We start from the raw sequence: 25,124 nt of genomic DNA, 5'->3' as shown, positions 1-25,124 counted from the left end.
CGGCTACGGCCGCGCTGGAAAGGAAGGAACGGACAATGTGGCATAGGTTTTATTCAAAATGTTTTCCTCGCGTGTTCACTATAGAGCGAAGTTATTTGGAGAAATTATTTATAGCGCTACGCACAATATCTAAAGGTATTTTCATCTCGCATTTGTTCAATTTTATCTTAAAAGCTTCCATATTTTGACAAAGAATAGAACAGACTTCACTATCCAGAGTTGACCATAAAGAGCGTTAAGATCGTGATTAGGGAGTCCATTTTTCTTTGCTAATTCAGGACGGATATTTGTGTGTACATCATTGCTGTGTTACACGAGAAGTGTGATTTGTTGCATCATTTTCTCGAAGAATCCAAACTTTATCACCTTACAGAGAATTACACCACGGGGTCAGTGCACCTTTAAGAGTATCCTCAATGTAACGTTCTTTGTTAATCTGAACCTTGAGGAAGAAAAACCAAGTGGAGATGCCCCCTCCCTTTAAGAAATAGTTACCCAAACTATCATTGATGGTCGTTTCTGTGTTCTGAAAACCTTTCCTGCATTATCAGGTATTTCCGCAAGACTTCTCACAAATATACCATCATTTTGATGATTGGGGGGGGAGGTGCTGTTAAGGCGAGAATAACTTTTCACCTGTTAAAATGATCCTATTGAACGTATCCTCTCTGATACGGTTTAATTAGAGTCGACTTCTTATGAGTCTCTTTGCAATGTAGATGAAGAGAGATTGTGTCTCGTTTAGAGCTGATAGGGTGACATCTGTGGGTCATATCGACATATTATTCGTATAGTCCTTGGCGTTGTTTGTGCTTCTTTTTCCATTTGTCTCATGGATTTTCTTGGATTTCGTCTTACTTTTTCCCTACCATTTTGGACGAGTTTAGGTGTTCGTGGGGTGTGGGGACGTCCTGATCGTTGTCTATCCTTGGTCGAAGAAGTTTCCAGGATACGATCAATCGCCCGTTTCATGAACATTCTGTTGATTTTAAAGCTTTTCCCATGAATATCTCTGGTGGGCGCAGGACCTTCTCATGCTGATCTATGACGTTTCATCTCTTTTCAATTCAACAGAGATTGTTAAAAATTAGCATCTTTTGTTCATTAAAAATAAGAAATCATATATTACATTATCATATAATTAAAGTAAAAGAGTAAATATATTTTAATATTATCACAAAAAAGAGTTCCGAAGTTTATTAACAAGACTTAAGCTTCAAACTGTATATACATATATGTGTGTGTCTTTCCAAGTGGACATATCTAAGAGGCTGCCCTATCAGTGTTCAACAATCAGAAGGAACATCACATTACGTATTAATTTTGGTAGACTGTTTCGCCTATAGAACCAACATACACATACTTAAATATAATGTTAACATATTGCTGCAAAATCTCCATTCAGCATGTCTCTATTAATCTCGCTCCTTAATTCGTAGTAGTCTATTATGTCTAAATGTTAATGTGTCCTGCTGGTGTGAAAAGAAAGTAAATAATAAAAAAAGGACGGATATGGAATAATATGCTGTGACCTGACCCGAGCTGTAGTTAATTGCAGTTTCAAGATGTTGGCATTATATTCAATTTGATCGGATCCTAGCGCAAATTGGAGATTTTACAGACAATACATGTTATTGCTATTATAAATAGCTGTTTATTTGTAATCAATCTAGTTAACAGAACCACCTGATAGTATTTCTGCGGCCACAGTGGCGATGTAGCAGCCAGTAGTTCCGTCTACATCTCTCAAAAATGTAACTGAAAGTATGTACAACCTAAAAAGAAAAAAAAAGCATAATCTCATTATTAAATTGTTAATAGACGATTGTGTACTATATTTATCAAGAAGATTGTACACAAATAGTTAACAAATGCGTGTTACCAAACGCAGTAAGATGCATCTTTCTAATTATCCGCAGGATTCCCACGTGTGCTAATTTTTATCAGAAGTTATATTACCATGGCATTTGTTATCGTGATTTATACTCAGTTATATGAGAGGGTTTTCCGAACATGGTCGCCAATTCTTTTAGGAAATTTGTTGTGAATTTTAATCATTAAATAGTGATAAAATGTTTGAAGAAATAAGAGTAGCGGCCACCCCGGGACATGCCTTTACAGTTCCATTAACTTTATTTTAATTATTTTTTTATAATGTTTAACCGAAAATTGGCTACTAATCCCTCCTAAAAGCGAGACCATTTAAAAAGCACGCTGGCTTGGTTAAGTTAAACTGACGACAAAAAATGTACAGATAATAAAACACAATGAAAATTATACAAGTGTAAAATCATCCAATTGTAAAATAAAATAAAATATTGCATTTGGTAACATTTATTCTTGTCTATTATTTCACGCCTTGCTTCTTGTAAACTCCATTGTACAATCGTGATTTTAAAATAATGATCTTGCATTTCTCCGACGCGGTTTGAGGGATAGATAAACTGAAACGCAGCATTTTAAAGAAAATTACATAAAATCATACAAACAAACTCTTAAATGAACAATAAATTGTACATATGCAGAAAAAATCCTATTTTCTTTCGACGACAATAGTCTGAATATAAACTATTTAACCAAATAAATGACCGAAATAAAAATGCAAACTAAAAAGAAACCCTTGCATATCAAAAGATGAATAAACATATAAAATAGGAAATAAATTTAAAATGTTCTGAAGTGTGAATTAAACGAAAAAAAACATTATTATAACATCGAACAAAGAAAATAAAGAAATAAATTTAAATGAGAAAAAATTATGTCTATTCATTATTTTCAAGAGCATGTTTGGATTCTGTTTTTTTTTTGTGTTTATTTTTTGAGTTTGAAAGAAAAAAAAACGGGGAAAATCGACATTTACAAAAAGAACGGTATACTAACTAAATAATACATTTTTAAGAAACTTCTTTGGCGCTAGAAAATGTTATGAATAAAAGGGAAATAGATGAAATGGTAAGAAAACAAATACAATAGAGAAATAAATAGATAATTATAGACATGAGTGCAGTAAAAACACAAAAAAAAACACATGCCAGGAAATAAATAGATATATTCGCGAGAGTCATGTACACAAAAAATAATATGTTTTTTAGGTATACACACACACACACACACACACACACACACACACACATATATATATATATATATATATATATATATATATATATATATATATATATATATATATATATACTACATTTTGTAATATATTCCAATATATATATATATATATATATAATATATATATATAATACTGCATTTTGTAATATATTCCAAATTGTTTCAAAACAAAATCTCAATGAAATTATGCTTTAACTTCAGAGCACATAGACCAATTATGAAAATAAAGCATTTACCTATACATCTATATTTATCTCTCTCTTTCTCTCTCTCTCTCTCTTTCTATATCTCTCTCCCTATATATAGAGATATATGTGTGTGTGCGTTTGTATCTGTGTGTGTTCGTGTGCGCGCGTGCGCGCGCGCGTGCGCGCGCGCGTGTGTGTATCAAATGAGGGTAATACCGAATATATATTTAGCAGAAGAAAATTTATTAACGTATTCAATAAAGCTAGGAAGGAATATATCAATAGCAAAGCAATCTTATCAAGATGGAAAAACTGAACGCGGATAATAATGAGGAAAGAAGAAGATAAAATTGAAAGAGACAATCTTTTCGAGCCATTGGATTCAAGGCTAAATGCTTGTCATCAGGAGATGGGAAGGGTCAGCAGTATACAAAATATAAAATATGTCATGGCCTTACGAGGTTATTTCTCTCCATTTTTCTTCGTTTATTATCGATTTGATGATATAATAAACTTATGTGTTTTTTCTCTTCTATTATATATATATATATATATAGAGAGAGAGAGAAAGAGAGAGAGAGATAGATAGATAGATTTGTGGTGTGTGTGTGTGTTTGTGTGTGTGCATGCGCGCCCATGTGTGTATAGTCATCATTAGTTTATTATTATTAGTATATTTTGTTATATATTGCAGATTTTTTTTTTTTACACAGTGATCACCACTTATCAAGGCCCGGAAGCCACTCAGGGATAAGGGTTATTGCAAGTACATTACGTTAGATAACTTACAGATGAATATTTTTCTTTTACTCTTTTCTGATTTCCGTATGTGTTTCCAGTTTTTGAACAGAAACTGGCCGATGTATCCGTTGTAATCGGTTGTATCCATTGCACACTGGTTGTCAATCGACGGAGATTTTTTCCCTGGAAATAATTTAAGTATGTCATTAAGGGAGTGGAACCACGGATTGACAGAACTAAACTTTATCTATGAACAAAATAAACCGTGTAAATCGCCCATCGCTACCGAAATGTTGGATTTTATTTCTAATAGCTTTTGAAACAAAACCAAAAAAAGTAGCAGCATGAGTCTGACTTTTAATAAACAAACTGGGTAAAAAGGACACTATGTTGTTTACTGTTTAAATCGTATTAAGGTACAGTTGTTTGTTTTTTCATGGTAGCAATTAATAATGGATATTGTCGCAGACATAACAAGTAAGACATTTGTATCCAATTACATCAATGCACCTGGGCAAAACACGGACCATTTTCTTAAGCTTGATATTTTGTTACATCCAGCCCCAACACAGTTATCTATATCTCAGTATTAGAGATAAATAAAGAGGGGAGACAGGTAATGAGAGAGAAGGAGAGAGGATGGCATATGAAGGTGAACACAAAGAAAACCAAGATATAGCAAATGCTGCTGCTGCTGCCGCTGCTGCCCCTGCTGCTGCCCCTGCTGCTGATGATGATGATGGGCAGAAATAAGTCAGGTCGGTAAGAATAAATGACTCAAACCGAAATATATAGTCTATCAAAGTGTTTTTGTCCAATTATTTGTTATCTAAATGTGTCGAAGTAAATAATATTGTTATTTTCTGTTTCATAAAAAAACAGTTAGCAAAATAAATTAAAAGAAATGTCGACAAAAAGATAAATGAAAAAAAGCTTCTCCAGATATCTGTCAAACAAAAATATTCTCTAATAAGAAAAAAAAATCGCTTACAAAAGAAAATGGCGGAATTTAACAAGAGAGAAAAAAATGTGACGGTTTCATAAACAACGCGATTAATACCAATTTTGGCGAAAAGGACATTTAAGAAAAATAAGGGGAAAATTCAAAATGTATTAATAATTAAAGATTATATTAAACCTTAAGTGATATCATTTGATAACAAAATTGGTTATTATAAAAGCGTACAAAAATTTACTACAAGAAATTCCCCTCTATTACACTTGGAGAAGGTAATTCCTGGAAGGATAATATCATGAGTACAAAACCGATACTACGCTATTTCATTCTCCTCCAAATAAAAAATTAGGGAATTCCAGGGAGAATATTATCGCGACAAATAAAAATAAACTAACATGCTCTCTAGAGGAGGAAGATATGTCTAACGATCTAACATATGTTATACTACATATGACAAAGCATAGGATTATGCCTGGGAACATGGTGCTATAAAATCGAAGCAGCTGATACACATCACGACCAAAGGAGACAAGACTACTCCCTAAATTCAACATAGATATAAGATATAACATTAGATTGCAATTGTATACGAAAATTGAACTAAGCAATAACACATATTTATATATATGTACACACACACACGCACACACACACACACACACACACATATATATTAAGTAATGTGATTGATAATTTAAAATTTAAAAATCAAACTATAATTAAATTAAAAATCCGTTTCATAAGAAGGAACAACAACAAAATCAATTATCTGTACGATCGTTCCGGAAAACAATGCTTTTTATTGTGGTAGACATCAAGTTACGTACAATAATTACATATAGTTTTTTAATAAGCAAGGTCTCCTCGTCAGCAAATTTTGAAGGGTTTTTATTAAATTTAGAAGACACCATAAATAAACCTAGCATTAAAAGTAAGGCAGATGTATCTGAAAAAAATTGAAATAAAAGGTCTGGATTTAAAATTTATCAGAAAATTAATATGGGTTAGAGATAGAAAAGAAATAGATTAAAATACAGATTTGAATTTAAATTATAAGTTTGCTTTAAGTACCACATTTCAAATATATACATGCATATATATGAGAAAACAGCAACTCACAGTCCAGGCAGGGCCTTACTACAAGCTCCCTTCCTATATAAATTATATATATATATATATATATATATATATATATATATATATATGAAAAGAAAAGAAATGTAATAAAAAGTAAAAAAACAGCAATATATATATAAAATAATAATAATAAAAATAGTTAACTGAAGTATAATAAACCCATTTAAATAAAAAAAATAAAATAAGCTTTTGATTTAAGCTAACCCACCTATTCAAACCGAAATAACACTAACAACAAACACAAATAAATTAATAAAAGATAACAATAACGAATTAAAGGAAAATGTCTTATCTATTACCACTTATAGTTTTATGAAAATGAATAAATAGGAAGGCCAACCCTGTTCCCCCCTTCCCACCTATCTTCCTATTCCTGACAACCGCAGCACTAACCTAAACACCCCAACAGCCGACTGGAAGCGCACCGTCCTACACCCCGTCCTTTCTCACATACCACTCCTACTTCTATCATTCATAAGCAAACCGGCTCAAGCCTACTTGCGACTTTGTGACCTAGATACACCAAGTCATCCCACCTAATACATATCAGCAAGAAAAAAATTAATAATAAAGACAACTAAATAGATAGAGAATTAAAAACAGCTCACGCCAAAGCAACAAATTATTAAAAAAATAGATAAATAAAAATAGATAAAAAAATATATATATATATACAAAATTTTTTTATAAAAAAGGAACAAAAAAACATGTTAATCACCTAATCAGACCTTACATAAATCCCCTCCTTGCATTTGCTCCGAGGCTCCACACAGCTATCAAACTTCCGCTCCATCATCTAGCATGCTTTGAATCGATCTGCCACGTCTACCATTTGAAATGGAAGTTTTTCCGAAATTAATAATGGATATTGTCGCAGACATAACAAGTAAGACATTTGTATCCAATTCAGATGAATAAATATATATATATATATATATATATATATATATATATATATATAATATAGGCATGTACTTATTGATTTGTAAATCGCCACTTGTTTTCGCCTCCTCTCACCAATAACGACCATATCTCATTCCTCGTATTGTGATAGCCTTCTAATTCTCTACTACTACTACTACTACTACTACTACTATACACACATACACACGCATATATATATATGTACAATATATATTTATATATATATATATATGTACAAGAGAAGGAAAATTAAAACTGTAAGTTGAACTTTACAATTAAAATGTATTGTTAGACTGAATACTCAAAAATCCAATTTACAAAGTCCTTATTTCAAAGAACCCTATTCTTGCTATTCTTCTCATCAGATTACAGAAAGAAATCAGCATATTGTATTTGCAGCAATGATAGAATTTGCTAGTTATGGCATTAAGCGGAACCACAATTTATTGTAGTCATAAATTAACAAGAAAAAAAAAAAGCGAAAAAAATGTTGCATATGCAAATATATATATATATATATATATATATATATATATACATATATATATATATATAAACAAACCGCACATAATATTTCTGCTTGCATGAAAATTCTTTCAAGGTAATACGAAAGGCAAAAATAGTTCTTTAGAGAGAATGGAGTCCAAAATTAAATCCAGTTTAATTATGCATATAGTCCAGTTGGAAAGTTTTAAAAGCAGCCAAAATAACAGAACTCGTTTTTTTTCCAATAGTGCAGTAGCCCAAAGAGTAGTTGATCTCTAATCGAATGGGATCGAAAAATGAAGAGAAAACCAGCAATTCATATTTCATTGCCGGCTTAATTAGAAAAAGTGATTTCAGATTAAAACTTTTAAAGATCAGCCCGTGAAAGTTTGTATTACTTCGACCGGATATTGTCTAGAGAGACCGAAACAATTCCTTCTGTAAAGCGTTAACTCTAATGTTACTATTAAAAGAGTAGGGGAGTGATGATTTGAAAGTTTTAAGTGTTGCAGATTCTTAATTTAATAGTAGTTATAAGGCTCTCAAAAAGCAACGATATAAATGATGATAATGATAAGAATGAAGAAATAATAATAATAATAATAATAATAATAAATGCAATGTAATGCTAAAATAGTCAATTGTCATGTGTCATAATAATAGTAAAAATAAAAAAAATTAATAATAATAACAACAGCAAAACTACTAATAATCATAACTATCTTGGTAATAATAGTAACAAATTTAGTAGTAATGATAAAGAAATTACACTATTTATATATAAATACTGGTATGTATATTACATTATAGTTTACCATTGAATATATCAGGTAAACAGTACATCCTTTTGATTTCCTTACTGTATATATATATATATATATATATATATATATATATATATATATATATATATATATATATATATATATATATATATATTTGTTTACGGTTTTATGGGAAAGAATTCCAACAACGTGCTCGATTACAAAATTTTTTTTTCAATATAATGTAATGTTGTGACCCTTTAGGCTGTGATCATAGCGTAGTATCTGTTAACTGTGGCAAGCGGGAGCAATGGTCCAAACCTTATTATTATTGTTATTGTATTCTTATTTATTGATTTGAGCGACGGGTGCTCGCTGGATCAATTATTATGATTAGAAGAATGAACAATTAAATTGAGGAAGAAATGATTGACGTGTAAATCGCAAAAAGAATGTGAAAATCGAAAATAGATGTAAACATTCTTTTGGATTTGGATAAACAAATAACTAGTTGTGGATAAGATTAGTATGAGACACGTAATTAGGTGACGTAAGAGAACACATGATGTAGTTAGTTTTGGAGAGATTCAGAAAGTTGAGGATTGACCACCAGAGCAGACAGACGTATAGACAAAAGTGGACAGACAGCTAGGAGCGGGCTGTAAGAATAGAAAATGTAGACTAACAGGAGATCCTGTAAAAAGCAATTGAGACAACTTTAATAAATTTATATTAAACAAATATAAAGAATTGTTTTAATGGTTTCACAAATAAGAACAGTTGTCTCAATTTGTTGGTGCTGATCGCTTCATGGTTGTCACGGAGCAGCGGGAAGATACAGAAGAACTCTTCCAGAAAAAAGGTATGAAGCATATATTATTCTTCTTATATATGAACTGTAAAAATATCTCGTGTGATAAGTCTGATACAACATGACTCAGTTTAAACGTCAATATCATGTCCTCCTGGGTAAACAACATACATACGATTTATACGTTTATCATCTGTCTGTTAAAAGAACAATATCTTACATCCACTAGATAACACATGACACGTTTTAATATACCATCTCCTCAAATATAAACCAATATACAACAATAACAGCTTAATATTTATTTATATAAAACTGAAAAACATTGGTACCCTCGGTTTCAAGCCTGATATAAGGGGGACCAGTTAATAGTAAATAATGTTAGGCTCTCGTAAGCCACATTAACTGGCCTCCCTTATGTTAGGCTTGAAACCGACAGTACCAATGTTTTACTAACCTTCTGTACAGTTGTAAATATCTTCTATAATATAAAGCTGAATGTGTATGTGTATGTGTGTGTGTGTGTCTGGTCACGAATAGGCTCCTATATGGTTGACTATTTAAAAAAAAAACTGATTACATAAAATGATAGAATATGTATTGGGATACAGGAATGGGTAAGTTTGATCTGGCATAATGATGATTCATTAAAATTGTGGGGTCTGCGTTCGCGCCTGGTCCACAAAGTATGGAAATAAAAAAAATAAAAATTAGAAAAGAACGTTTACAAGTGTTTTTGATATAGATGTACATAAGAATACTTTGGAAAGTATATTTTAACTTAAATAGGGATGGTATAATAAAATTGTTGGGTCTGCGTTCGCGCCTGACCTCCATAGATGGAAATAGGCACACGCTTTAATAAAGACTTTTCATATCTATCTGCGCGAGTATACTTTGATAATTATTTTTCAGTGTAAAGAAATATGGTATAATAAAATTGTGGGGTGTTCGTTCGAACCTGACCTCCATAGAATGGAAATATGTCACAAAGTTTAACAAGGTTTATTAATATAGATCCACAGAATATTGTGATAAGTGTTTCAGTGTAAACAGGTATGGTATAATAAATTATGGGGGTTATCTATTTTATCTGTACTTTCATCATACCCCCAAATTGGAAGCTATCTCTTTACAACCCTTCCTTTTCATAACCTATCATACTTTCATAAATCAGAGTCCATTTTGTGTAGGCTGGTCTTGAACCCAGTCAACGACGGGTGCTTTTGCCAGTATATATATATATATATATATATATATATATATATATATATATATATATATATATATATATATATATATATTAGCAACCAAATTTTCGCATACAAACTGATTAAAAAGCTTGCTGCATGTCTGAACACCTTTTTATGTAAAATTTCAAATGTTTAGACCATCAACTAACTGAATAGGTTGCTTGAGATCGCAAAGGTCAGCTCTTTTGAACTTTGATCCCCTTACAGTAAACATTTCGACCCAAAACCGACTAACAGGCTTGCCCTATGTCTGAATACACGCTATGTAAAATTTCAAATGTTTAGTCTAAAAATTTGCTGAGTAATTTACTAAAAATCCCAGAGGTCAATTTTTTTTTAACTTTTACCTTAATTTTGTCCCTTTAACATTTATCCTCTTGGGCTAAAACCTAATAAAAGTTTGATCCATGTCCAAGTAACCTAAATCTTAAATTTCAAGTGTTAAAACCCAGAATTAGCTGAGAGTTTTCTGTTTAGGAGTCAAAGTACAATGATTTGACCTTTGACCCCTTAAAAGCCATATTTCTGGCCGAAAACCGATTAAAATTTTTTTCCAAATCTGAATACCCCTTATATCAAATCTTGAGTCTGTGGACTGAAAATTGACAGAGTAGTTGTGTAAGGAAATTTACACAGACAGACAGACAGGCAGACAGACAATTTCTCTTTGCTAGATGTATAGATATAACATTTAAATGGAGAATCGTCGTGTTCAAGGTTTAAATAAGTGTTTAAGTGTTTAACTATAATACTCATCTGATAGCTAAATGTTTGGATTTCGATTCTAGTTGATGGCACACAATTTATAATTCTTTTTGAAACTTTTGAAATCACTGTTATATATTGGGTACAATATAATAAACTATAGCAAATTGTCTCTAAAATAATAAATACTCTGCAGATATTAAAATATCATATTTAAACGTATTTTATGACAACGCAACGACCGAAGTCATGCTAGTATTAACACACACACACACACACACACACGCATACACACACACACACGCACGCACATATATATATTGGTTTAAAATATATTTTAAAAATGATATTTTAAAAACAATATATTTCATCGCTCCCCATTTGGGGGTACCAAATTGGTCAAAAGGAAAATTATCCCCTACTCACATTTAGGTAAAAATGCACTTTCGTATAAATAATTAAATTCATTCCAAAACATATCGCAAATATATATATATATATATATATATATATATATATATATATATACATACATATATATATACATACATATATATACATACATATATATATATATATATATATATATATATATATATATATATATATATATATATATATAAATGGAAGAAGTATGATTCAATACCATGTTTATTTCATTTAACTTTTTATAAGCTTAACGCACTTATTGAACACTTTGGAAAAAGAAAATCGTGTGTTCGTTCATATTTACAATATACGTGAACCTCATTACACAATTAAAAATAAAATAATAATAATAATAATAATATAATATATATGTATATTTAAATTCAATAAAAATCCTCCTAAATTTGCTGATGAGGAGACCGTGCTTACCAAAAAAACTATATATAATTGTTCTACATAACTTCATGTATACCACAAATAAAAAGCACGGATTTCCGAAACGATCGTACAGATAATTGACTTTGTTGTTGTTCCTTCTTATGAAACTGATTTTTAATTTAATTAAAATTTGATTTTTAAATTTTAAAATTTTTTTTTAAATTTTTAAATTGTAAATCACATTACTTAATATTGTATATATATATATATATATATATATATATATATATATATATATATATATATATATATGCATAACTGTTGAATAGTATTTTTCCATATAACTTTCTCATACATATAAATTTAATCCTAAGGGAATAATCGGTGTTGAGATTTATTGTTAAGCCGATCGAGAATAGTCACTTTTACTTTAAATCCGGGAATTATAACTATTTGAAAAAATTAAAAAAACTGTGCAACACGTCGGAAATATTTATCCTATTTAAAGCGGAAAATATAGCCATCCATCCTAATAGTGCTCAACATATAACGGGGGCAAGAACTTCGAATTTAGTTTATATAATTATCCAAAATATTAACATCTCTCTGTCTCTCTTTCACACACACACACACACACACACACACACACACACACACACACACACACATATATATATATATATATATATATATATATATATATATATATATATATATGTATGTTTTTATTCTTTGAACTTCGGGAATTTTTACTCAAATTATTACAAACGGTTTCAATAGGCAGGACAATAAAAAAATCTGTCCATCTCTTACGATAATTCGAGCTAAAAAACAAATTGGAAGGAAAAAAGATTCTTTTAAAATTACGTATGTATATATATGTATGTATATATATATATATATATATATATATATATATATATATATATATATATATATATATGCATAACTGTTGAATAGTATTTTTCCATATAACTTTCTCATACATATAAATTTAATCCTAAGGGAATAATCGGTGTTGAGATTTATTGTTAAGCCGATCGAGAATAGTCACTTTTACTTTAAATCCGGGAATTATAACTATTTGAAAAAATTAAAAAAACTGTGCAACACGTCGGAAATATTTATCCTATTTAAAGCGGAAAATATAGCCAGCCATCCTAATAGTGCTCAACATATAACGGGGGCAAGAACTTCGAATTTAGTTTATATAATTTCTGTTAAAGATGCCCATTTGAAAAGAAACTATGGACACTTATACAATAATACATATTTTTAAATATATATAATTCCTTTCAAGAAGAGCCGACGATGTCCGGAGTCGAATGCGGATACACGGATGTTCCACACTCATATTTTTTGCCATCGGAATCGAGCATTGATTTTAGCAAGATATGACTTAATATATAAACCATCTGTGTTTATATCATACTTTTCTCTTATTCGCTTTTTCTCTATTTCTTTCTTTCTCTCTCTCTCTCTCTCTCTCTCTATCTATCTATCTATCTATATCTATATATATATATACACATACATATATAAATATATATATGCACATATATATGCATATATGCATATATATATAAATATATATATATATATATATATATACATATAATTTTATGATTTCTAATTAAAATTTTGCAGTAAAAATATAGAATCTTTAAACAACAAAAAAAATTATTTGAAGCAAGGAAAACACGAAATTTAAATTTTTTCCTTAATCCATGGATTATCATCTTTCTTTCCTCAAATAAGAAATTTTTGTTTAAAAATTCTATATTTTTACTGCAAAAAATTTAAATATAAATCATACAATTCTTGCTTTGCTCTGTCTTGTATATCGAGCATCCTATTCGACTGGGATTGTCTTATATAAAACTGTTTCCTCCCAACAATATATTGTTAGACTGTAAACCACAGGATTAATTGATCTAATTAATCTGTGATTTAACTCACGCCACTGTTCGGATATATATATATATATATATATATATATATATATATATATATATTATTATTATTAAAAATTATTATAGTAGTAGTAGTAGTAATAATAATAATAATAATAATAATGAATAAGTATATGCATATAAATGAACAAATATAATTATACACACACACACATATATATATACGGTAAAAATATTGCTTTTTGATGAAACATAACGACATTGAAACTGTCTTCAAAATTGTGCTAGCATTACAATGCATACAGTGTTGGTAAAATAGGCATACGGTTAAAAAAAAATTATGCTTGTGTAACTATAATATGTTGGGGAAGATAATTTTCCAATACGTTGTGCATAAAGTTTGCTATCATATTATTAAAGGGAAAAGTAAATAAAGTAAAGCCAACAATTTCATAAAAAGATATATTGATCACATTCTTGGGAACACCCTATACAAATACAGAGATCTAGATCAGTAAGAACCTTTTATCCTGTGTTCAGATATTACATGCGGGTTTTTCCGAAAGTAAATCCCTTTATTTTTCGTTTAAAAAGATAAAGAACTACGAAAACAAGATTGTGCCATTAAAATGAGCGACATTATGTGCTGAAGAATTTTTTTTTTTTTTACATAAGCAGCCCCATTCTTAATGAACTTTTGGTTGAAATGCAATGGCGCATCTTTACTTCACACGAACGATTATGACAGGTGTGCTTTCTTAAAGTATCACATCGTCAATATATGCAACAGAGAAATGAAACGTCACGTCATGAATGTATGAATTCAGTAATAATAACCATGCAATTTGCTGTCCCCTCTGATCCATTCGGTCAGAATAAAAATAGGATACATTACTTTAAGAACGCCCTTCGTACTTTGCCTTTTAGGCAGTGATGTATTTTTTTTAATTGATTTTCATTTTGTGGAAATTGCCTTTTGTCAAATTTTTGTAATGTCTTTAAAATAATTTTTTTTTCGTTATTTCTATATTTTAAAACACAAGCGTTTTTGTTTGTTCTCTAATATTCAAATCTATTTTTACATTGCTGGTTCTTTTATAGTTCGTCGGTTGGAAAGGGTTTCACTTTTATCTTTCGCATTTACCCTTTTTTCATAATAAAACTGGTTTTCTATTTTATTTCATTATTTTGCAGAAAGTTATTGCTTCGGTTTTGTTTTCTTTCTTTTTTTCTGTCTTAATCGATTTAGTTTTCTTCTTTATTTTCTTACTCCTTTATTTATTTCTACTTACTTTTTCTTTGTGATTTACTCCGTTTTTTTTACTCCATTTTTTTTCTCCATTTTTTTCCCCTCCATTTAAAAAAAAAAAATTAATCCTTTTCTTCATTCATCTTTCATATCCTACTGTTGTTTCTTTTCGTTTCTGTTATTTGGGTCACATTCTTTGTTTCTATTATATAATATTTTTGCTTTTGTTGTTTCTTTATATCTTTTATTTTTTCCATTCTTTCTTCTTTCTCGTATTTCTTCTCGCTTATATTTACGATATTTTCATATATTTTTTTAGATTATTCTTTCCTGATGCTTCTTTTCGCGGCTTTCGTTTTAACAGCTTCAAAGTTTCCTAGTTCATGTGTCTACTTCTATATTCTACTGTTTTTTTTTGTTCTTTGTAAATACCTTTCTACCTTCACTAGGTTTTACTTCTAGTAGTGGGGCAGGTTATCTCAATATTCCATAAGAAGCTTTCACTTAGTGATACAAGCACCAAGTGAAAGATTGTGTCAGCAATCTGATCCATAATGATTCTGGCCTTATTTGGAATTCCTTATGTTTGTTACACGATTCTTCTCTTCTGTTTTCTCTTTCCCGTATCTATTTCTTTTATTTTCTACATTGTTTTTTGAACAATTCTTTTTTTTCGTTTAATCACTTACTTTTTATAACTAGCCTGGGTGTCCGGCGTTGCCTGGGTGTTTTCAGGTGTGTTTAACAATAAATAAAAAGTGGTAGCAGGAAATCAGGCTCGAATCCGTACCGCGTAGTAGGAAAAGAACGTGAAAAAGTGACGTCTTTGCTGTTGCGCCCATCACCAAACCGAAAGTGACGAATCTTTAAATTAAGGCTAGTCAACCGAAAAGAAGCAAATACTTTTAAATATGTCGGCGAAAAATCGACCCATCCCCGGAGAACATTGCCCAGTCGAGGGTGAAGAAATGAATGTTTTTAGCCAATTATTCGATATTTGTCGTCGGATGATTCGAGCTTCAAAACGATACCGATCCAGTGAAAATATGTCGCCTCTGTCAACAGTTTTAGACATACATACATACATACTTTAAAACAGACAGGTGAGATTTATATTATAGACTAGCCTGGGTGCCCGGAGTTTCCCGAGTGTGTGTAGGTGTGTGTTGAGCAAAAAAAAAGTATTAGTAGGTAGGTAGGCTCGAACCCGTACCGCGAAGCAGGAAAAGAACGAGGTAAAAAAAAGACGTATTTGCTGTTACATCCATCGCAAAACTGGAAGTGACGAACGTCAAAATTAAGGCTAGTCAATAGAAAAGAGGGAATGGCTCTTGTAAATATTTGCAAAAAAAGAGACCCATCCGTGTAGAAAACTGTCCCGTTGGGGGCGAAGGAATTTATGTTTTATGTCAATTTTTCGATATTGTTCGTCCAAAAGTTCGAGGTTTAACACGATACCGGTTTCAACACGTTTCGACGCGTCTGTCAACAGTTTTAGCCAGACATACACACATGCATTTAAACAGACAGGGTGATTTTATATTTTCGATGACCTTTTTTAAAATTTCATTTCTCTTCACCCATTTTGTCTTTGCTTTACAAGCTACTTCACTTAGCATCTACATTTCTCAATCGTTTTTCGTTCATTGCACCATTATATTTGTTTCCTTTTTATTTCTTTTGGAATTTATTTCTTGTATATTATATTTTCTTATTTCCACCTCTTTTCTTTTTTTACTCACTATCATTACGTTTTCTTTTTTTTCTTTCTTTGTTTTTTTACTCGCTATCATTACGTTTTCTTTTTTTCTTTCTTTGTTTTTTTACTCAATATCATTACGTTTTCTTTTTTTTCTTTCTTTGTTTTTTTACTCACTATCATTACGTTTACTCTTTTTTCTTTCTTTCTTTTTTACTCACTATCATTACGTTTTCTCTTTTTTCTTTCTTTCTTTTTAACTAACTATCATTACGTTTTCTCTTTTTTCTTTTTTTTTAATCACTATCATTACGTTTTCTCTTTTTTCTTTCTTTCTTTTTTACTAACTATCATTACGTTTTCTCTTTTTTCTTTCTTTCTTTTTTACTCACTATCATTACGTTTTCTCTTTTTTCTTTCTTTCTTTTTTACTCACTATCATTACGTTTTCTCTTTTTTCTTTCTTTCTTTTTTACTCACTATCGTTACGTTTTCTCTTTTTTCTTTCTTTCTTTTTTACTCACTATCATTACGTTTTCTCTTTTTCCTTTCTTTCTTTTTAACTCGCTATCATTATGTTTTCTCTTTTTTCTTTCTTTCTTTTTTACTCACTATCATTACGTTTTCTCTTTTTTCTTTCTTTCTTTTTTACTCACTATCATTACGTTTTCTCTTTTTTCTTTCTTTCTTTTTACTCACTATCATTACGTTTTCTCTTTTTTCTTTCTTTCTTTTTTACTCACTATCATTACGTTTACTCTTTTTTCTTTCTTTCTTTTTTACTCACTATCATTACGTTTTCTCTTTTTTCTTTCTTTCTTTTTACTCACTATCATTACGTTTTCTCTTTTTTCTTCCTTTCTTTTTAACTCACTATCATTACGTTTTCTTTTTTTCTTCCTTTCTTTTTAACTCACTATCATTACGTTTTCTCTTTTTTCTTTCTTTCTTTTTTACTCACTATCATTACGTTTTCTCTTTTTTCTTTCTTTCTTTTTAACTCACTATCATTACGTTTTCTCTTTTTTCTTTCTTTCTTTTTTACTCACTATCATTACGTTTTCTCTTTTTTCTTTCTTTCTTTTTTACTCACTATCATTACGTTTTCTTTTTTTTCTTCCTTTCTTTTTTACTCATTATCATTACGTTTTCTCTTTTTTCTTTCTTTCTTTTTTACTCACTATCATTACGTTTTCTCTTTTTTCTTTCTTTCTTTTTTACTCACTATCATTACGTTTTCTCTTTTTTCTTTCTTTCTTTTTTACTCACTATCATTACGTTTTCTTTTTTTTCTTCCTTTCTTTTTTACTCATTATCATTACGTTTTCTATTTTTTCTTCCTTTCTTTTTTACTCACTATCATTACGTTTTCTCTTTTTTCTTTCTTTCTTTTTTACTCATTATCATTACGTTTTCTCTTTTTTCTTCCTTTCTTTTTAACTCACTATCATTACGTTTTCTCTTTTTTCTTCCTTTCTTTTTAACTCACTATCATTACGTTTTCTCTTTTTTCTTCCTTTCTTTTTAACTCACTATCATTACGTTTTCTCTTTTTTCTTCCTTTCTTTTTTACTCATTATCATTACGTTTTCTCTTTTTTCTTTCTTTCTTTTTTACTCACTATCATTACGTTTTCTCTTTTTTCTTTCTTTCTTTTTTACTCACTATCATTACGTTTTCTCTTTTTTCTTCCTTTCTTTTTAACTCACTATCATTACGTTTTCTCTTTTTTCTTCCTTTCTTTTTAACTCACTATCATTACGTTTTCTCTTTTTTCTTCCTTTCTTTTTTACTCATTATCATTACGTTTTCTCTTTTTTCTTTCTTTCTTTTTTACTCACTATCATTACGTTTTCTCATTTTTCTTTCTTTCTTTTTTATTCACTATTATTACGTTTTCTCTTTTTTCTTTCTTTCTTTTTAACTCACTATCATTACGTTTTCTCTTTTTTCTTTCTTTCTTTTTTACTCACTATCATTACGTTTTCTCTTTTTTCTTTCTTTCTTTTTAACTCACTATTATTACGTTTTCTCTTTTTTCTTTCTTTCTTTTTTACTCACTATCATTACGTTTTCTCTTTTTTCTTTCTTTCTTTTTTACTCACTATCATTACGTTTTCTCTTTTTTCTTCCTTTCTTTTTAACTCACTATCATTACGTTTTCTCTTTTTTCTTCCTTTCTTTTTAACTCACTATCATTACGTTTTCTCTTTTTTCTTTCTTTCCTTTTTACTCACTATCATTACGTTTTCTCTTTTTTCTTTCTTTCTTTTTTACTCACTATCATTACGTTTTCTCTTTTTTCTTTCTTTCTTTTTAACTCACTATCATTACGTTTTCTCTTTTTTCTTTCTTTCTTTTTAACTCACTATCATTACGTTTTCTTTTTTTCTTTCTTTCTTTTTTACTCACTATCATTACGTTTTCTCTTTTTTCTTTCTTTCTTTTTTACTCACTATCATTACGTTTTCTCTTTTTTCTTTCTTTCTTTTTTACTCACTATCATTACGTTTTCTTTTTTTCTTCCTTTCTTTTTTACTCATTATCATTACGTTTTCTCTTTTTTCTTTCTTTCTTTTTAACTCACTATCATTACGTTTTCTCTTTTTTCTTCCTTTCTTTTTAACTCACTATCATTACGTTTTCTCTTTTTTCTTCCTTTCTTTTTAACTCACTATCATTACGTTTTCTCTTTTTTCTTCCTTTCTTTTTTACTCACTATCATTACGTTTTCTTTTTTTTCTTTCTTTCTTTTTTACTCACTATCATTACGTTTTCTTTTTTTTCTTTCTTTCTTTTTTACTCACTATCATTACGTTTTCTTTTTTTTCTTCCTTTCTTTTTTACTCATTATCATTACGTTTTCTCTTTTTTCTTTCTTTCTTTTTTACTCACTATCATTACGTTTTCTCTTTTTTCTTCCTTTCTTTTTAACTCACTATCATTACGTTTTCTCTTTTTTCTTCCTTTCTTTTTAACTCACTATCATTACGTTTTCTCTTTTTTCTTCCTTTCTTTTTTACTCATTATCATTACGTTTTCTCTTTTTTCTTTCTTTCTTTTTTACTCACTATCATTACGTTTTCTCATTTTTCTTTCTTTCTTTTTTATTCACTATTATTACGTTTTCTCTTTTTTCTTTCTTTCTTTTTAACTCACTATCATTACGTTTTCTCTTTTTTCTTTCTTTCTTTTTTACTCACTATCATTACGTTTTCTCTTTTTTCTTTCTTTCTTTTTAACTCACTATTATTACGTTTTCTCTTTTTTCTTTCTTTCTTTTTTACTCACTATCATTACGTTTTCTCTTTTTTCTTTCTTTCTTTTTTACTCACTATCATTACGTTTTCTCTTTTTTCTTCCTTTCTTTTTAACTCACTATCATTACGTTTTCTCTTTTTTCTTCCTTTCTTTTTAACTCACTATCATTACGTTTTCTCTTTTTTCTTTCTTTCCTTTTTACTCACTATCATTACGTTTTCTCTTTTTTCTTTCTTTCTTTTTTACTCACTATCATTACGTTTTACTCTTTTTTCTTTCTTTATTTTTTACTCACTATCATTACGTTTTCTCTTTTTTCTTTCTTTCTTTTTTACTCACTATCATTACGTTTTCTCTTTTTTTCCTTTCTTTTTTACTCATTATCATTACGTTTTCTCATTTTTCTTTCTTTCTTTTTTACTCACTATCATTACGTTTTCTCTTTTTTCTTTCTTTCTTATTTACTCACTATCATTACGTTTTCTCTTTTTTCTTTCTTTCTTTTTTACTCACTATCATTACGTTTTCTTTTTTTTCTTCCTTTCTTTGTTACTCACTATCATTACGTTTTCTCTTTTTTCTTTCTTTCTTTTTAACTCACTATCATTACGTTTTCTCTTTTTTCTTTCTTTCTTTTTTACTCACTATCATTACGTTTTCTCTTTTTTCTTTCTTTCTTTTTAACTCACTATTATTACGTTTTCTCTTTTTTCTTTCTTTCTTTTTTACTCACTATCATTACGTTTTCTCTTTTTTCTTTCTTTCTTTTTTACTCACTATCATTACGTTTTCTCTTTTTTCTTCCTTTCTTTTTAACTCACTATCATTACGTTTTCTCTTTTTTCTTCCTTTCTTTTTAACTCACTATCATTACGTTTTCTCTTTTTTCTTTCTTTCCTTTTTACTCACTATCATTACGTTTTCTCTTTTTTCTTTCTTTCTTTTTTACTCACTATCATTACGTTTTACTCTTTTTTCTTTCTTTATTTTTTACTCACTATCATTACGTTTTCTCTTTTTTCTTTTCTTTATTTATTTATTTACTCACTATCATTACGTTTCTTTTTTCTTTATTTCTTTTTTACTCACTATCATTACGTTTTCTCTTTTTTCTTTTCTTTATTTATTTATTTACTCACTATCCTTACGTTTTCTTTTTTCTTTATTTCTTTTTTACTCACTATCATTACGTTTCTTTTTTCTTTATTTCTTTTTTACTCACTATCATTACGTTTTCTCTTTTTTCTTTTCTTTATTTATTTATTTACTCACTATCCTTACGTTTTCTTTTTTCTTTATTTCTTTTTTACTCACTATCATTACGTTTTCTTTTTTCTTTATTTCTTTTTTACTCACTATCATTACGTTTTCTCTTTTTTCTTTTCTTTATTTATTTATTTACTCACTATCATTACGTTTCTTTTTTCTTTATTTCTTTTTTACTCACTATCATTACGTTTTCTCTTTTTTCTTTTCTTTATTTATTTATTTACTCACTATCCTTACGTTTTCTTTTTTCTTTATTTCTTTTTTACTCACTATCATTACGTTTTCTTTTTTCTTTATTTCTTTTTTACTCACTATCATTACGTTTTCTTTTTTCTTTATTTCTTTTTTACTCACTATCATTACGTTTTCTCTTTTTTCTTTTCTTTATTTATTTATTTACTCACTATCCTTACGTTTTCTTTTTTCTTTATTTCTTTTTTACTCACTATCCTTACGTTTTCTTTTTTCTTTATTTCTTTTTTACTCACTATCATTACGTTTTCTCTTTTTTCTTCTCTTTATTTATTTATTTACTCACTATCCTTACGTTTTCTTTTTTCTTTATTTCTTTTTTACTCACTATCATTACGTTTTCTTTTTTCTTTATTTCTTTTTTACTCACTATCATTACGTTTTCTCTTTTTTCTTTTCTTTATTTATTTATTTACTCACTATCATTACGTTTTCTTTTTTCTTTATTTCTTTTTTACTCACTATCATTACGTTTTCTTTTTTCTTTATTTCTTTTTTACTCACTATCATTACGTTTTCTCTTTTTTCTTTTATTTATTTATTTATTTACTCACTATCCTTACGTTTTCTGTTTTCTTTATTTATTTCACCGCACTTTTCGTCTTCCATATTTTCCTCCTTTTTAGTTCTACCTATTTCCTTCCGTCTTTCATTTATTTTATTTACAATCTTACTAATAGACTTAATTCTATTAAACTTTTGTTTTTTTTCTTTATTGTTTCTCATAACTTTCCTTTCAGCATTTGTTTCTAATCGATTTCCGCAATGTTTCTTCGTTCTTCTTTTCTCCCCTTAGTCTTCAGTTCCATTTTTTATCCACTTTTCTCATAACATTTTCCTTTCTTTTCCATTCGTTTTACCTCTATCGTTTCCATTCCTATCTCCTAATCCTATTTTCTTTTGCATTTACATCGTTTAAACTCTTACTCATTGATCTATTTACGTAATCTCTCATGGATTGATTCATCTTCTTTTGTCCATCCCCAACACTAACCTTAACTTCCTTTCAATTTCCCGCTAACAATTTTCAACCAGTGTTTGCTTCTTTACTTGCCTGTTTGTTTGTCTCCCTTTTATGTCCTTTCATATTTTTATACACAGCCTGTCAATTTTTCTCCAATAAATTTCTTTGATGATCATCTGTTTCATCGTTTCTTTCTTTCCTTTTAATTTTTTTGCCCTTCTAATTTTATTACCTGTTTCGCTTATTTTATTTTTCAATCTTTTTTCATTACCCTCACTGTTTTTACTCTTTCCTTCTCTTCAACCAGGTCCACTTTCCCTTTGGACGCCATCTTAGTAAAAAAAAGTTGTCTTTGATCATTCGACTCTGCTTGGTTTACGCCAATATGAAACAGGTTCTATTACGGATTGTAAATTCAAACTCGACAGAAGTAACAAAGGCGAAAGATGTATGAGAAAGAAAACCTTGACCATGTTAATTCAATAAATTAAACAAAAACAAAATAGTTATTAATAAAAAATATTTCAATGCTAATATTAATATACAAGCAATATTATTATCTAGCAACTATTAATTTAACACATATTCTCACGGCTTATATAACAAATAGGTGTATAAAGACAGAATGCTTAGAAACTAGAAAAATCCATCAGTTGCCATGCTCCATAAGAAAGGACGTTGAAAATATTAAAATCCAGTCCAATAAGCAATCTTTAGGCTATTTACAAACTATTCCCGCAAATTCTCTTATAAAAGATGAAAACTACAGATGATTTAAAAAACCTACCTTAAGAACACCTGGATTTTTTTTTATCATGGACATCATTTAAGTTCTAAGTCAACTACAGGTAAAAATGTATAAACACGGTATAGCAATTTGTTCTGTCTTTGTCGTCTATAAAAGAAAACTTTACTTTATAAAATCACCTTCTCTATGTTCCCAGTTTTGCAAAATAAAGACGTTGACAGCGCTTGCGCCAACTTGTATCAAGATCTTTAAACTCTAATAAAATGATTGAAAGATAAATATAGACACCGGTACAGGCGAAAGAATTCTACTAAACTTATTTACACCCTTCCTGACACAATTAAAGTTCGAAGTTATTTTTCCATTGTCGATTAATTGCCTGGTCTAGTTGGAGAACCATCGCAGGGCAATGGGTGAGAGCTTTACATGACCCAGCGCAGTGACTTAGTCCACAGCATATTTCAGTCCACATTGCACTGTAGAGAACATACTGTTGATTTTATAAAATTACTTCTATATATAATGTTTTGAATAAAAGTTTAAAATAAAAAAGTCAAGTATACTGCCTCAATTGTGTTATAAAAAGAAACATTCAGTTCGAAACCCTCCCCCCTATCATATCAAGTTTATCTATTATATATATGACTGACTGGGAAGCAATCAGGGACTTCATCAGGGACGCTCCATGGCAAAATATCTTTTCACTTCCTGCTGAACATTGCGCAAATGAGACCACTGAATGGTTCAAAGCGGCAATTAAAGCACATGTTCCCACACGCAAATTCTATAACAAACTCCACTCTCCCCAATGGTTCACTTCAACTTGTGCAGCTGCCATAGCTCAAAGGCAGCATGAGTACCGCAAATTTAACCGACATAAGTCCAGTTCAAACAGACAGAAGAACATAGAAGCCAGAAATAACTGTAAGAAAGAAATAGCGACAGCTAAGAGAGAATTTACTGAAACCACCCCAAAACGCATCGAATACAGAAATTAGGAACCCGAGTTCTGAAAAATCTACAACAGCGTAGTAAATAATGGACAATCAACAATTCCCCCATTATCCAACAATCATGAGGTTGTTTGCTCAGCAACTGAGAAGGCTAACATGCTTGCCAGACAGTTTGCCTCCAACTCCACACTGGACTCTGCTAACCACCCCGTCATTGACTTTCCTTTGCAGGAAGACGTCACACTAGATGATCTGAAAATCACCCCTGCTCAGGTGTATGCTATCATAAGAAAGCTTCACACTGCAAAAGCATGTGGACCTGATCTCATCCCGGCTGTGCTATTAAAAAAAGCACCGCCGAAGTAGCGCCAGTTCTCTTCAAACTTTACAACAAATGTCTTAATGAATTTTGCTATCCTGCCTGCTGGAAAACTACTTCTGTAGTGCCAGTTATCAAGAATTCTGGCGAATAAACTGACTCAGTAAATTATCGCCCCATTAGCCTCCTCCCACTTTTCGCCAAAATATTTGAGACCCTAATTAAACAAGCTCTAGTCCATCACCTTACAGATGTTAAACTTCTGACTGACCAACAATATGGATTTAGGCAAGCCCGTTACACAGCAAACATCCTAACTGTAATGTCAGAACGTATATACCAGTCACTGGACAAAGCGGTGGAGGGTAGAGCGGTAGCTCTAGATAAGGGAAACATACATATATACACACTAAAACATACATATATACACATGGACGGACGCACACACATACGCACACACTCTCTCTCCTTCTCTTTCTCTCTCACACACACACACTCATACACTTACACACACGCGCTTTCTTTCTTCCATAATCATAATCTATTGGCGTCGATTATTAAGTTATGTTTTTCAAATTTGAAACTCTGAGTCTTAAACGC

This window comes from Euprymna scolopes, chromosome 3 (genome assembly GCF_053919585.1).
Source record: "Euprymna scolopes isolate OS-2025 chromosome 3, ASM5391958v1, whole genome shotgun sequence".
Classification (NCBI taxonomy): Eukaryota; Metazoa; Mollusca; class Cephalopoda; order Sepiida; family Sepiolidae; genus Euprymna; species Euprymna scolopes.
Note: the sequence above shows the minus strand (reverse complement) of the source record.